The sequence below is a fragment of the Drosophila tropicalis genome, unplaced genomic scaffold, assembly GCF_018151085.1.
Source record: "Drosophila tropicalis isolate 14030-0801.00 unplaced genomic scaffold, ASM1815108v1 contig_445, whole genome shotgun sequence".
NCBI classification, from domain to species: Eukaryota; Metazoa; Arthropoda; class Insecta; order Diptera; family Drosophilidae; genus Drosophila; species Drosophila tropicalis.
Genome location: NW_027172909.1, coordinates 455,488 through 462,059, shown reverse-complemented (window position 1 = coordinate 462,059; position 6,572 = coordinate 455,488). Strand labels below are relative to the sequence as shown.

General features: G+C 37.6%; 1 long non-coding RNA gene across 1 annotated transcript; it reads left to right on the top strand.

Moving 5' to 3' along the window:
• Positions 1 to 740: 740 nt before the first annotated feature.
• On the top strand, positions 741 to 5,001 carry LOC137574378 (uncharacterized). The gene is made up of 2 exons (XR_011031993.1): positions 741 to 1,455; positions 4,577 to 5,001. It is a non-coding gene; the product is annotated as an uncharacterized lncRNA (long non-coding RNA).
• Positions 5,002 to 6,572: the final 1,571 nt, after the last annotated feature.

Here is a 6,572-nt window from a genome sequence, read left to right as displayed (position 1 = left end):
AATTTATTTTAAAAAAGGAATAAAAAAAAAATAAAAAATAAAAATTGTACAGGTAAAAAATCTGTGTACAAGAATATACTGACCAGTTCTGACACAACGGTTAATGTGCAGAGTAAGCCTTCACAACTAAAGAAATTAATAAGCAAGAATACACCGATAATGAGTTTAAAAGTTATAGAAAAGTATTTAATCGCGAGAAAAAAAAAAAATTTGATAAGCGCAAAAAAAAACACGTCCTTTCTCTGCAACGAGTGAAAGTATTTTTTTATAGTTTTTATAAGAAAAGTTGGTGAAGCTATTGTATATAAAACCTCAGATCCCAAAATTTGAATCTGACCGGATAAATAGAACACAAGTTACAGTCAATATAAATCGACTCTGCCCAGCTCTGTCGGCAGCGCTGCCTAGTACGTCATTTGTCATCAACAGAGCATATGCATACACACACAGACGCAACGCTACATGAACTGTATATGTATGCGTGCTGTTCTTTGCTTAGGGAATGAGCAAGAAGTAGAAAAAATGGTATTGTTTTCTGTATTGATGAATAGAGTTGCAGAAAACAAATTTTAAACATGTAGAAATACTATTGCCAAGGACTGCAAGGGTATATATAGCTTATTTGATATTTTTTCAAATATTTATGGATTAATTCTTTTTGTTTATTTAATTTTTTTTTTTTTTTTTGAGAATAGAAAAAAAAATTTATCTCAACGGTGTCTTGCACAGTGAGCCGGAAACATTAAAAGATTACTAGTTTGGTTAATTTTGGAATTAGTTCTACCTATTGGTTTGTATAGCTTTACATCTACTGGGCTAATGAGGTTCCGTTCGATCTCACAATTTTGTAACTTGTTCGTATATTTATATATCTTATCTATATCTTATTTATAGATTAGTGTTAAAGTCCTCAACTTCTTTTACCAGCTGGTCGTCGCCGGTTGGCTCGCTGATGCTTTCCCGAAGGCGTAAAAGGCGACCTGCCTTTCGTGCTCGTTTTCTCAGCCGCTGATGTCCAAGGCCTATGGGCTCAGGCGGTACCGGTGCTGGTCATCGCCCCATTTTTTTTGCATGCATGTACATATATAGTCAATGTACGCTGATCAGGGACACTCTCTGCGGTTTATTGGTAAATCTTTGGGTGGAGGGGAAGTTTGTGTTTTATTAATAACTGTTTTTAATATGTTGAGAGTTAAGAGTGGTGGCTGTTCTTCTCTTTTTTCGTAGTCCCTGTGTGGGTACTTCCTTGGTCCTTCGATGTCCAGGTCTATTCTTTGACCTATGTCACGGTTGCCATGTAATGACCGTATATATAAATGCACAAATCTTCATTCGTCTCGCCTCCTGTCGCCTCTTCTTTGCAACTATCTTGTTGCTCTGGTGCTGTTTCACAAAAACACTTCGCCGCCGAAATCACTACAGTTGCTCCACTAGCCAAACTGCCTAAAATTGAACGTACGTACTTTTTCTTTATTAAGCAACATTTTGCTTTTATATTATACTCTGTCTCTTACCACTGGTGGGTGAAAAAAGAGTTATTTTATTTTTCTACCTTCAGCTTATCTTAGCATTTACACTTGCATAAAAATTCAGACTTTAAGGAGCTGATTCAATCTCTAAGTCTCTTATACTGGTGGTGGTGGGAAAACTGCAGAGTTCCTCTTTCTCGAAGGATCAAAATGAACAGGTATTCCAGAGAGAAGAAAAATAACCCAATCTTCAATCGTTGCATTGAAAATATGAACTGATTTTATTTAAAATAGTACGAAGTTGATAAAGGGAATCTTAGGATCTAGGAGGTAACAATTGATCTTAAAAGATCGTATTTTAGTACGAGTCAAACCAACGTATTCGGGGGTTGAAAAATTATTTCTATTTTGGGCACAGCGTCGGCCACTTGACATCCTGCCGTTGTGATTTTTTGGGTTAGTTTAAAATTACAATTGTTTTTTCACGTGTGTGGCTGATTGTACAGTTATACAGTACAGTTGTATTATATTTTTTTTAATGCATCTGATTTGGTAAAGCCGCTTTAGATGAACACGATGTTTATTCTGAAAGAAGATGTAGAAAGACGGCATCTTAAGACCATCTCGCTCTGCGTACAACAGTCCTGCATCTGTTGTTAATAACAAAGGTTTAATCATTGACTTACGACACTTAACGAGCGGACGATTCGCATCCAGTACCCAATGCAGAACATTTCCACAGCAAGCTTTCCCAGACCTACACTGATCAAAGTCACTGTTTTCCCCCCATCGTTCCTGTGGGAGCTATATGATATAGTCACCCGATCTTGATCAAATTTGAGACAGTCGTTTATAGGCGTAATAAACTCTCTAATATTAAGTTTCACGGCTGAATCCGAGATATACAACCCCTGCAGTATATACAAGCCTACATGCAAAATTTCAGCTCTGTAGCGCGTGCGGTCTAGGAGTTTGCGTTGATCCAGACGGACGGACGGACATGGCTATTTGAACTCGTCTCGTCGTGCTGATGAAGAATATATATACTTTGTACGGTCGGAGATGCTTTGTTCTATGCGTTGCACACTTTTGACCAAAATTAATTACCCTTTGTCCGCCACTGTTTGTGGGCCTTTACAAAAACGTTCGCTTGGTGTTTATTCATATTTCTTGACATAGACGACATGTGGAGACGAATGTTTACTTATTGTCTAAAATCGAAGGACGAAGTGTTTAAGAAATTCGTGGATTTCAAAGAGATCGCAGAATAAGGCAATAAGAAGTGACAACGGCCGAGAATTCTTTAATAGGCATTTTGATGAGTACTTAAAGGATAATGAAACTGTGCGTCAGTTGACGGTTCAATAAATCTCTCAACAGAATGGAGCGGCTGAATGGAGTGTCTGGACGCTTGTCTTCATTCTGGAAGACCGCTATGTATAAGGACAATGAGGATCTGTTTGCAAAGAAGACGCTGGCCCGGATTGGGGCGGTGTGTGAGCAACTGCAAATCGTAAGATAGGCGACTGTTGATCGAGATTTGATGTGGAGACGCTGGGACATCTACGAAATTGTTCGGAGACACTTTGAGTGCTCTATCTCTGGCCAAGAATCCTGTGTTAGAGGCTAGATCGAAACATATTGACATCAGATATGTTGTTGCAAGTGGCGAGATTATTGTCGACTATATATCAACTAAGGACATGGTAGCTGATATTTTAACGAAGAATTTGTCTAAGAAAAAGCATAACCATTAAGTTAAGTTATTGAATTTAATCTAAGGAAGAAGTTTTAATTGTCACATAGAATCATATTGAGGAAGAATGTTGAAAATACCATATGTTTGTGTTTGCAGCCCTGTACTATTTGATACCCTGCTTATATCGGATGTACGTAGCTTGTAAGTTATCGATATAAGTTACTCTGTAGCTCTGAATATTGTCCTTCTTCCTTTTCCGTCTTTGAAAGTGTATGGACACTAAATAAAGATACAAATTTAATTTAACGCAATCCAATCGATCCTCAACACAGACCACCATATAAATTTAGAAGACAAAATAAATGTACATTGTACATATGTAAACAAATTGTAAATTATTGCTTCATAGCATACAGATTCTATCTTGCTCACTCTATCAAGTACATGAGCACATAACCGCAACTGTCAAATGGGCCCTTCTGGCCCTCGTTGTAAAAAACGTATATAAGAATATCTTGGATATTTTCAGTCCCATTTTAAAATTAAGTTGATGGTTCCTTCTGGGTTTTTTTTTCGGCGATATTTTTACCCTGACCAGTCCAAAGAAACTTATGGTAATCATTTTAATGGTTAAACTGTTTCTATCGCAACTGTAGAGACATTGAACTTTCTGTAAAAAACGCAATATTAGATTTATTTGTCCTGATTTATAAACAGCGTTTAAAACGGAAATTCTATAAACATCCCAAGGAGTTCTATAGTTCCAATAAGTGCAAGCGTTATTCTGCATTTTTTTATATAATGTAACGATACCTGTTTCGCACAAGCACAAGCACTTCCACATCCCGCCCGCCCAATCGCGGGGTGTAGTCGTATCGACATACGGCCGTCCGATGACGAACCGCGAACTATGAACCGCGCAGACAAATAAAAAAAAACAATAATTTAAAATATAATTACCTACAGCTAAATACGAGCTAAATGTGGTAGAATAGAGGTTTTTAGAAAAGTGAAGCTTTTCTTATCTGATTACGGGGTAAAAAAGATTGTAAACAGAGCATAAGACTTGAAAGGATTCATGGAAAGCATAGTTAGAGATACAGTATTTTAAAGATAGAGGAATAAAAGTTATTCTAGGTCAACAGGTTACATATAAAGAAGAGAAGAAACATTGATTAAAAGAAGCCTACTGGAATACGATGTCAAATCGATATTACGATCCCAATTTAGACCGCGAAGAGCAAAAAAAAAAAAAACAGAAATTGCTTTTGAGCTAGTTCAATTTTACTTTGGTTTGTCTCATATTGAGGTGACCATGTGCAAATAAATAGGACGGACTAATGAAGTAACAGAATTTTGGTTGTGTACACTCATGAAGACTAAGAGAGGACCTTTTGTGTACTTCTAGAATATATTCGGGAATCCAGACAAATAAAAAGCTGGGGATGCCAACCTGCATGCAGTGTGATTAACAAAGCCAAAAGTCAAATAGATGGGAAAGCGGAAGATGTGACGGACAGTGCAAACAGTCCTTTAATTAATGGCTGACATAGAGCCACTGAACGAAAACTCAATACGCAGCCGGGTGTTAGCGGACGTTGATGATACTATGCGTAGTACATTCAAGTGGCCCCTACGACACCAGGACATAGCCTGTTACGCGCGAGCCCAAGCAGATAACTGCCCACCTCCCACCCGACCGACCGAGGGGTGCAGCCTTATAACGCACGGCACGAATCGCGTGGACATTTGTTTGTCTGTTTTTTCTATTGTGTATTTACACAGCTTAGAAAGTAATAAAGTATGTTTAACGGAATCAAAGGCTTTGCTGAATTCAGTTTGTTTACCATTTTTGAACCCCTTGATAATTATTGATGTAAATTCTAAAAGGTTAGTGGTTGTAGATCTACGTTTCATAAACCCATGTTGGGATGGCGAAATAATAGAGCTGCAAAAATGTTGCAATTGAAAAGTTTTAATTTTCTCAAAACCTTTCGGAATAGCGGACAATTTTAGATACCCCTATAGTTAGAGGCTTCGGACTTTTTGCCATTTTTATGCAGATGAATGATATACGACTCCTTCCAAATAGATGGAAAAGAGGAAGATTCGACAGACAATAGAAACAATTTTAAAATGGGTTTACATAATGCGTTTGCACAGAACCTGAGTACACATCCAGAAAGACCATCTGGCCCCGGAGAATAAACAGGTTTAACTAATTTAAGCTCGCTAAGAATAGAACTTTCATCAATCACTGGATTGAAAATGCAATTAGCCTTTTTTAAATGATAAGGATACGGACTTGCTCGATATTCCGTTGAGGAATAAGTTGTTTTGAAAAAACTCGCAAACATATCGGCAATTGCCTGATCAGTGCTCGCTTTTTTATTTTGAAAAGACAAAAAAGATGGGTGCAGAGTGGTCTTACGTTTAAAATTAACAAAGTTATAAAATTGTTTAGGGTCAGAAGAAAACTGAAGCTTACACCGCTGAAGATAATTCTTATAGCATTGTGTATTAAGCATCATGAATTTTGAACGAGCGACTGTATACAGAGCATAATCTGATGAACGACGTGAAAAATTATTTCTATTTTGGGCACAGCGTCGGCCACTTGACATCCTGCCGTTATGATTTTTTGGGTTAGTTTAAAATTACAATTGTTTTTTCACGTGTGTGGCTGATTGTACAGTTATACAGTACAGTTGTATTATATTTTTTTTAATGCATCTGATTTGGTAAAGCCGCTTTAGATGAACACGATGTTTATTCTGAAAGAAGATGTAGAAAGACGGCATCTTAAGACCATCTCGCTCTGCGTACAACAGTCCTGCATCTGTTGTTAATAACAAAGGTTTAATCATTGACTTACGAGACTTAACGAGCGGACGATTCGCATCCAGTACCCAATGCAGAACATTTCCACAGCAAGCTTTCCCAGACCTACACTGATCAAAGTCACTGTTTTCCCCCATCGTTCCTGTGGGAGCTATATGATATAGTCACCCGATCTTGATCAAATTTGAGACAGTCGTTTATAGGCGTAATAAACTCTCTAATATTAAGTTTCACGGCTGAATCCGAGAAATACAACCCCTGCGTTGATCCAGACGGACGGACGGACATGGCTATTTGAACTCGTCTCGTCGTGCTGATGAAGAATATATATACTTTGTATGGTCGGAGATGCTTTGTTCTATGCGTTGCACACTTTTGACCAAAATTAATTACCCTTTGTCCGCCACTGTTTGTGGGCCTTTACAAAAACGTTCGCTTGGTGTTTATTCATATTTCTTGACATAGACGACATGTGGAGACGAATGTTTACTTATTGTCTAAAATCGAAGGACGAAGTGTTTAAGAAATTCGTGGATTTTAAAGAGATCGCAGAATAAGGCAAT